Source organism: Oryzias melastigma, linkage group LG9 (assembly GCF_002922805.2).
Source record: "Oryzias melastigma strain HK-1 linkage group LG9, ASM292280v2, whole genome shotgun sequence".
Classification (NCBI taxonomy): domain Eukaryota; kingdom Metazoa; phylum Chordata; class Actinopteri; order Beloniformes; family Adrianichthyidae; genus Oryzias; species Oryzias melastigma.
The window spans coordinates 28,770,892-28,780,553 of record NC_050520.1 but is presented as its reverse complement, the minus strand read 5'-3'; the positions used below and the strand labels follow the sequence as shown (position 1 = coordinate 28,780,553).

Below are 9,662 nucleotides of genomic sequence, written 5' to 3'. Positions count from 1 at the left end.
ATGTCCCCAGTAGTGTTTTAATTACGATTTTGGAGTTTTTTTTAACCAGAATTCTACAACCTAAATGTCTTAAAAAGCCATTTTTCATGTTGATCTGAAGCCTCTGTTTCCAAAATCTCCTCTGAGGGGGCGTGGCTTTTGGAGTCGAGCTGAGTAGCTCCGTCCCTGATAGCCCACCTGTCTGATTATGATAGCTCAGTGTCTTTCTAGCGTGAACCACCGCAGCTACATAAAAAAGTCAAGCAATATCGCTAATGTCTTGATGAGGATGTCAGCCCAGACGAGGAAGTGAAGATCTTCATGGACAGAACTTCCTCCAAAATCCTGATTCACATCAAGAAGCTCCGTGGAGTCTGGTGGAGATTTTCCAGCGTTCTCAGTCCTGCTACTGTAAGTATTGGATGAAACTCACACAAAAATCCAGTGATGCTGATTTGACCACAGAAATGTGAACGGCGGCTCATTTGACTGCAGTCAATGTGAAGATACCATCTTCTCTTCTCCAGAACCTGAACTAGACACTAGGAACAGATGAGGGTTTAGTGCATGTGCAGCAGAGCTGTTGATGGAAAGAAGATCATTCATTCAAAAAGAGTCTGTCCAAGACAGTTTGATTGACAGCGAGAATTCCTACCCTACCCCTACGGCTTCTCCTTATCCCTACATTGCATTGAGTTAGAACAATTCTGGCCAAAAAAAAAACTCTTCATCATTAAAACAAAGTGGATTAAAAAAAAGACGTATTAAAATGCTTATATTGATTAGATTTTTTGAAATCTGTGACATCATACTCCCATACTTTTAGGAAAAAAAGTAGAAAGCATGGTGTTTGAATTGCTTTTAAAATCCAGGGCAATACTCCTCCACAATATACAGCGAGGGAATTTGGGAACTGTGAAAGTAAAACCCTGGAGCAAGATATGCGGGATTTTAACTATTGGTACATGAGCGAGTATCAGGTAACGACAGTCCACTGTAGACACCATATTCTTTAAGAATTTGAGTTTAGCACATTCAAGGAACCCATGTTACATGGCCGGTGTGAACGTAAGCATAATCCTGTAAGCTTGACTGCTGGGACTCCCACCCCCTCATCCTAGGCACATCTCTCTGTTGGAGGGAGAAATAATATTGAATTTCCCAGTTTCCCACAGAGACTCGTAACAGTGGGACAACACAGGGGTCAGACATTTTTCTCACGTGCTGCCAGGCAAATTCTGCAGCCAGCGCTGATAAATGAGATGAAGGTAAACACAGGGACTGTGACAGAAAGGAAAAAACAACACATGGCAGTAAAATTCAACCTCTGCAAAGCGCTTATGGATTAAAGGAAGGGCCAATCAAGTCTTAATCTATTGCTATAATTATGAATAAGTGCAAAAACATGGTCCTGAATACACTGTTTTTTCACTTCTGTCAGATATTCTCACTTTGTCATGGAAGACTCTACCTTCTTTAAAAAAAACTTAGTAAATATTTTACTTTTTTTTACAATTACAGGACATGTAATTTGTTTATCAAATTGAAAGTGCTTAGAACAAGAAGAAAAGACAAACACATTAAAATAAAAGCAGAATTGAAAATCATGCCAACACTAAAACCCACATTTAGCTAAAGTCCATCTGAAATAAAAAGGTCTTCAGGTGTCTTTAAAAACTTCAGCAGAGGTTTTTCTTGTTTAATTGTTTATATATATATATATATATAATTATGATTATATATATAGGGCTGTGAAAGTTAACTCATTAACATACAGGATTAATCGAACCAGAACTAACGCATCAATATTTATTAACGCCCTTAGGCGTCCTGACGTGCAGCTGTGATATCAGCATAATAAAAGTCAGCCTAGAATAAACCTAAACTTTTTTTATATTCTGGGATTTTGATTTTATTAAATTAATTATTTTAATAAATGAGGTGGAAGATGAGCTGCAGAGCAGAGCGAAAGATCCGCTGTGGTGGGCGAAGCGGAATGATTTTTTTCTGGAAATGTAACTCTAGTTTGACTTTTATTTTATTTTTATTTCTTTATATATTTAATGTAGCAGATATTAGCAGCCAAAAAAGTAAAACAAAATATTACAAAAAATAAATAAATAAAATAAAAAAGTTTAGTAAAAAAATTACAGTTATTTAATTTTGTACAGTAACATAATAATTTAAGGCATTACTTCGTTACGTTCAGCAACTTGAATATTAATCAGACTAATTACTGAAAATGTATTTGTTTAATTAGATTTTTGCCAGGAGGCATTAACAGATGAAATACAAACAAAAGCATGTCACTGCCCCCGCTCTAAAACTTTGAGGCTTTTTTTCTTTAATTTTACCTCCAATAATTGAGCCAAATTTCCTGTTAGGCTTCACAGACACAAACGTTTTAGTTTCTCTTTTGTGTTCCCAGTAAATGAGTCCAATTGTGTTTATTTCCTGGGGCCAATAGCTGTCTGTGCTGCTGTTTTAGGCAACATGCCATCATTTTTACCTGCTTTTATTATGTGTCATCAGTAATGTTTGGTTTATATGCCTCAGCTTCTTAAGATCAATTGTAAAATGTAGACAATCGTCTGGTTTTTGACCATGTAAGCCCACAATGTCAAAGAACGGACAGAAAATTGTATCTTTTTGGAATTAAGATGTTTTCTAGAATTCACAAAAAATATTGCAATATGATTATTTCATCAGATAAAGTTAGTATCAGTTATGACATTGGTAAGTTTTGTTTACAACAATGTCCGTCTAAGATGTAAAAATATTTTCATGAGTGATCAAGAAAAAAAAGCTCCTTATTTATTCACTAAATGTGATGCACACTTTTTTTACAGGATTACACTGTATTATAAATAATTAATTATTAAAAAGTGCATTATTTTAATAAAGTAGTTTAAAAAAACATACTAAAAATAGACAAGACATTCTTATTATAAAGCTTTTAAAATTAGCTAAATTTTTCCCACCAAAAGGGTTTTTGAGATTTCATGAAGGCAGCCATTTTGAAATGACCAGAAAAAGCCCCTCTGTTGCCCCTAGTGGAATGAGGAGGAACTACAAGGCAGAAAACATGGCTCAAGTAATAAGGGGAGTTCATGTCATGGTAATGAGATAAGGGTCTCAGAAATTCATGTTTTAAAATAATAGTTATTTAGGGTTAAGCATCTTCTATTTTCATTTTACAAATGAACTAAACTGACTTAAGCTGAGATTTTTCTTCCTATTTCTGATGATTCCACTGAAAATAAAATTGACTAGTGATGATTGTGAAAGCATACATCTAAATTCAAAATCCTCTGTGTTGCATTTGTCACTTATATTGTTATGTTCAATTTCTTCGGGTGTAAAAAAAGTCTTATAACCCATCACAACCATGGGACAGTGAAGGAAGGAATAACTCTTATACATAGTCCTGTGTTACAGCTTGGAAGTAACTTGCACAACAATGTACGTAATAAAAGTTATAATTAAGACAAAATGCCAAAGTCAAATTTCACACTAAGATGAACAAACAAATCACAAAGAAAGAACAAGTTTATCCTTCTATTTTTCAGTCTCCTTGGCGTTTTATAAACCCCATATTAGGCATCACTGAGCTCAGTCTCAGTGTCAGTTAGCTTTGAGAGCAGCAGCTCAGTCCTTATTGAAATGGTTTGACCTTTTTGATGTATTGCAGGTAAAAGTGACCCATTATCATGTTTAGTTGTAGAAAAAACACCTTAATGGCTTTCCTTTAAGAGCCCCCCAGCATTAGAGAAAATTATGGTCTGTTTTTGTTTGTTTTATATCTTAGCTATAAACCACAGGGGAGCAGATTTTCTTTTGGGTCGTTTTTGACCCGTGAAGGCTAAAAGCGTCTGAACACCAGGAATAGTTCAAACGCTTTAATATGTGTCTTTAATTCACCACTTATACACACCTACATACTCACGCCTCCTTCATATTGTGCAACCAAATAAAAGATTAGAAAAATTTAATATATTGAGTTAAATTCATGATGCGCAATAGATTTTAGATTTAGAATTCAATCAAGCTGCTTTATTTTGGAGCTTTTGTAAGTTGGGTCATTTTTGACTTGTAAAACAACAAGAGCAAACAGAATACGAGGATCACACAAAGGTTACTATTTTTAATCTCTCTTTTTTCCTTGATCAGAGATTCTTGACTGTAATCACACAGTTTTGCTAAATAAAGCTCTAATTTTGGATAAGATCCCAACCATAAAACTTGTTTGCGTGTGTTGAAGCAACTTCTACTTATGTGAATTGTGAAAAGTACACCGTCATGATGTAATCGTGTTCATTCCTGTGAACAACTTTATTCTGATCAGAACAACTACTACCACTGCCAATTATCTGTGACATTCCACCAAGTATTTCATTTTGAAAAAACTTTCAGCTGGTTGGAATGACAACATGACGAATGTTTCCATTCCTCTTTCATATATGTTCTTTTTTGCATGCTAAATTTTCTATTTCAGAAAGACTCAAATAAAAAAATGACATCATCCGAAATATGTTTTTGCAAACACTGTCAAAGTTATAGTGTAACTTTAAACCTGAAGAGCCAGCAGTTAGTTCTTGTTTAATCATTAAAACATTTTTTTTTACTTCACCATTCAATAAAAATAAAAACACAATCATATATGATACGTGTCATTATGTAACAAAGAATTAACTTTTATAAAGACACCAATCACAAAAGAAGAACGAGTTCAACCTCCTACTTGTCAACAGGGTTGATAAAGACACCGAGGCCCCTTTATACTCTCTAATCCTCAGATTAGCATCATTTACAGTGTTTTATAGTCCCAGTTAGCTCAGACAGTGGATGAGGCCTTACCTTAAAATCAATTTGGAACAATTTTATGACAATCCCATCTGTTTTTATATTTTTATTGTCATTTTTTCTTATTTTTTTAAGGGAAAAAAGAAGAGGTTCTTCAGCGGTTTGCTTATTTGTTGACCCATAACTGGATTTTAAACTTAAACGTGATAAAAACCTGATGAGGTAACAGTAAATCCATATTTTTTAAATATTTTTTTTGCATTCATCTCAATGTGGGTCCTCCTTAAAACGCCATTCATAGAAAAGAAAAGGCACAATCATATGATACAGGTCGTAATCCAGCAAAAACCTCAAGGTGAAGCTTCTTGTTATGAAGGGAAAGATCACAAAAGAAAAACAAGTTTGTCCGTCCTTCGTTCTCACACTTGTCATCACGAGATCCAGACTAGATAGAGACAGCTTGGCACCAGTATCTCGTAAAGCTCATATCAGGCGTTATTGACTGTGTAGGTAAGCTCACAGCTCAGCCTTTTACCAATTATCACTTCCCTGAAAGAACCGATCTGGATTCTGATCTAGTGTAGACAGTTCATGAATCTTAAAAGGACAGATTAGGATCTTAGAACAAAAACAAGCTAATTATTCTGGGTGGATTTGAAAGCGACTGTCTTGAGTCATCCACATGTGTTACTATGAGCCATCCTGCAGTTTCACAACGATATTCACACAGAGCCTTGAACTGCTCTTTCCTAACAGTCACTCTCAATAGTATTTACAGCAGAGCAGAAGTAATATTATTATGTAACCAAACTAACAGACAGTTGAGCCTCATGAGGGATCATCACCATCATTTGCTTTTATTTTGAAAGATTATTGGTTATATGCAAAAATAATAATTTAGTTTAGATTTTTCAAGTTATGACGCAGTTAAATATTTATTCATATAAATATTTACTATTGATAAGATATTTTTAATGGACAAAATGTCTACAATTTGCTACTTGTTTTATTTTATTCACGGAACACAAAGGCAAAGTGTTTCTGTTTCAACCTTTTACATATGTGACCCAAAAAAAAAAAAAACACGCACAAGAACAATTTAAGTGTTTATTTCTGACTTAAATCATTTGTTTCTATTTCCTATAAGGTTTTTTAAAAGGCAAAACAATGTCTTACACTGGCAAAGAAAATATTTTATCTTTTTTTTTTCACTCTTTTTATATATGAATTTTTTTAAAAATGTTAGAAGCAAAAAAATATTAATTTTTTACTTTTGAAATCGGAAATGTACCTTATTTTTCTTGTTCTGTCCCACAGCCAAGGTTATACTTATAGTGCTAACAGATCTCATAGCCACATGTAATACATACATAAATATGAGTAATAAATAAGTAAATAAAAATGATAAATAAATAACAGTTAAATAAATACAAAAATAATTAAAGAAATATAAATAATGAATAAAAACTAATATATAAATAAATACAATTAGTTTAAATGTCAAATAAAAATAACAAGCAAATACAAATAACACAAGTAAAAAAAAATGAAAACAAAATACATACACTTAAGAAATAAATATAAATATGTAAATATAAATGATACATGAAAAAAGTGTAATAAATGCAAATAAATAAACAAATTATAAATTAAACTGATATATGAATAAATACAATTAATTCAAACATTAAATAAAAATAACAAATGAATAAATACGAATTAGAAATACAATTTAGAAATAATTAAAAATAAATATGTATATACAAATAATAAATCAATATGAATAATAAATAAATGTTAACTATATACTAATAATAAATACAAATTATGAATAAAAACTACCAATAGATAAATAAATAAAATTAATTCAAATATTAAATACAAATAACAAAATAAAAATAATAAAAATAGTAAAGAAATATAAATAAATATGTAAATACAAAATAAATAAAAACAATAAATAAATACATAGATTTTAAAGAAAGGAATAGATGTTGCATTTCTTCCCCTCCTTAATTTGACGATCTCAATATCTGCTGGCAGAGTTTTGAAGTCATTACTTAAGGGTTCCATTCTTTAAGGAAATAGTTCCTTTGAATTTTTGGATGATCATTTTTGTTCGTATTTCTAAAGAAGACGTCGTCATTGACCCCAGACATTAGTGACGGTAATGTGGGACTATTCTAGAGTAGCAACATCCGTGGTTTTGCAGTGACTGAGCTTATTTTGTTTTTTTACTTGAATTACATCTATTTATTTATTTATTATTATTATTTTGTTTTGACAGTCTTTTCTGGGATACGCCTTAAACTTTGCTTTGTTGCTTATATTTTGTAGGACAATGCTTCAAATAATTCTATTATAAATGCAGACAAATGGGCTGTGACTGACAATATGGACACACACACAGTTCTGTGCACAAGTAACACACACTTTCACACACATACACAGTTGACATAACTTGATTTAGCCGGGTCGGACAGATGCCCGAGCGGTGTCTGTCGCTCTGGGTGGGCTGATTTAAAGTGTCCCAGTGGTCTCGTTACAGGTAGAGAGACAGACAGGGGCCCAGAATTCCCAAACTTTTGCAGTCTTTTCCTCTCTCCCGTTCTTACTGTGATTCCCAGAGTGCAAGCACACACAGACGTACACAAAATATTTCCCTTTCCACCAGCCATCCCTGCTTTCTCACACTGTCCCACAATGGCTGGGTCTCTCTGCCGCACGGATTTGGCTCCCGCCCTTGCGTCCCATCCTAAACGAGCCGCCACACATTCCAGCAGCAACCGGACTTATTATTGGTGGAAATTTATAGGCCCATTTATTTAACTGGATCTGAATGGCATCGGTTCTGGATGAGTGAAGCCAGGGCAAACTGCCGGCCCATGTGGTCCAGGGAAAACAGAGCGGGGGATAAATCAACAGGCTCCAGGGAGAGCGCGGTGGTGGGCAGGAAGGTGGGAAGCGGAGAGATGGAGAAATCGCGTAGAAATAGAAAGGGAAGCCAGAGACAAGGAGAAGCAGGAAGGTTGCTCTTATGAGCGAAAAACACAATCACTGAAACAATTTAAGAAAAAAAAAGGTCGGAAGTCTGATCGTCTTTTCATTTATTGCATGATTTTGCAGTTTTTAGGCAAAAATCATAAAAACTGTGTTGTTTCCCAGGACATAGTTTCTGCAGAGCGGCAGGAGTAACTTAGAAGTTTGTCTCTGAGTTGTGCAGGGGACTGTTGGCATGGAGTAATCCTCCCCCCCTCCACCTTTCCATCATTCATCTGTTTACACTCTAGCTTACAGCCCCTCTCACACTCAAACCAACATAAGCGGTGCAACAAAAATTGCGAGGAATATCGGAGCTACCAGATCAGACGACGGAAACAAAGGCATACAGTCGTCTTTGGAGCACTAAGTATATGAAACCCAAATAAAACATTTTCAAAGAAATATTGTTGTTTGTCAAAAAAATAAATTAATCAATTAAAATTTTGCTAACTTTTTGCAATTCTAAAATAAACTTAATTATTTTCAGCTTCAATTGTTCTGTTTTTTTTTTAGATTTTAAAACTTTTTTTTCAGTTTCAAATCTTTTTTTTCCCCATTTTTAAATCTGAAAATTTAAGTTTCCAAACTTTCAAAACTTGTGGCCCATTGGGGCGGGGCTAATACAAACAACCAACCAATCAAAGTTGATAAGTGTTGTAACTTCAGTCCCAGTGCATTCACTGACTCCTAGAACTGTGATAATTATGCTTAAAAATGGCTGTTTAGTCTGTCAAGTTATTTTCTTTTTTACAATTTCCCCACTTAAAAGAGATGAGAGAGACATGTACTCAAAGTGTAGCGTGATTTCACTCATAAAGTACCAGTCCCGTTTCTACTGTATTGCCCACATATTTTTTCCGTTGGGCAAATGGTCAACCAGTGTGACATTTTATTTCACTGTTTGAGTTGGAAATTTCTGAGCCTTTAACAGTAGCTGAAAAATCAGAAAACACAAATCAAATAGTCTCTTAATTTCAACAGTATCCACAGGAATCAAGTAAGCAGTCCATTTCCAGAAGTTGATATTATTTTAGAGTTCCAGTCCTTACCGGCTGCCTCTTTAGTGTTTGTAGATATCTTTTTTTTCTTTTCTACGTCTGCTGCAAAGTCCAGTGAACACCAGCTGCTCTTCCATGAGGATGTGCGTCACCTTTATTTGTCCCACCAGCACATACAGGCCTCTGCATGTTGGTTCCTCACAACAAACAGCTTGGTGAAGGTCTTCAATCAATCAAAACAGTGCTCTACCCATCAACTCTGGTGTTGAAACTCATGTTTGACAGCACGGTGTGTACTAGTGTAGTCTGAAGTTGTCCCAAGACGGGTGTAAAAAGTATTCTCGCGCACAAACCGTGCGTCCAAAATGCTGTTCAAAGTGCCATCTTATTTGGAGCTTGTGGCTTGCCGTAGTAGCTTCTACATCACCTAAAACTTTTTTTTTCTTCTGCTCCTGATTCACAACAATTTGAATAAATATTAATAAATTGTGATTTATTATGTGATATGTTATTTAATGTATTATTACCTGATTGCTTGAAACAAGCCATGTCATTCATTCATTTATTCATTAGGTACTTAAAACATGTCATTTTAAGCTAAGTTTTCTTTGTTTACATCCTCCATCATAAGAAAAATGCCACAAGAGCGTGTTAACCCTTTAACACCGGAGCTCCAGTGTTTATGTTCTTTGATATACTGTAACTTTTCAACCGTTAACACGATCAACGTAATTCCAGCAGATTTTGAAGGAGAAAAGCCGCTTCTCTCCTTCAAAATCTGCTGGAATGAAAAGCAGGTTGAAAAGGTTGAAAAGTTATATTATGGAAAAATTTTGTTTT

At 34.3% G+C, this 9,662-nt stretch overlaps 1 long non-coding RNA gene across 1 annotated transcript in view; it reads right to left on the bottom strand.

Annotated features, from left to right (window-relative positions):
• LOC112148519 overlaps positions 1–9,172 on the bottom strand; it is a 57,505-nt gene extending 48,333 nt beyond the window's left edge. Inside the window, exon 1 of the long non-coding RNA XR_002919627.2 lies at positions 8,874–9,172. This is a non-coding gene — a long non-coding RNA (uncharacterized LOC112148519). The remainder of the gene's footprint in view (positions 1–8,873) is intronic.
• Between the last annotated feature and the right edge of the window lie 490 nt (positions 9,173–9,662).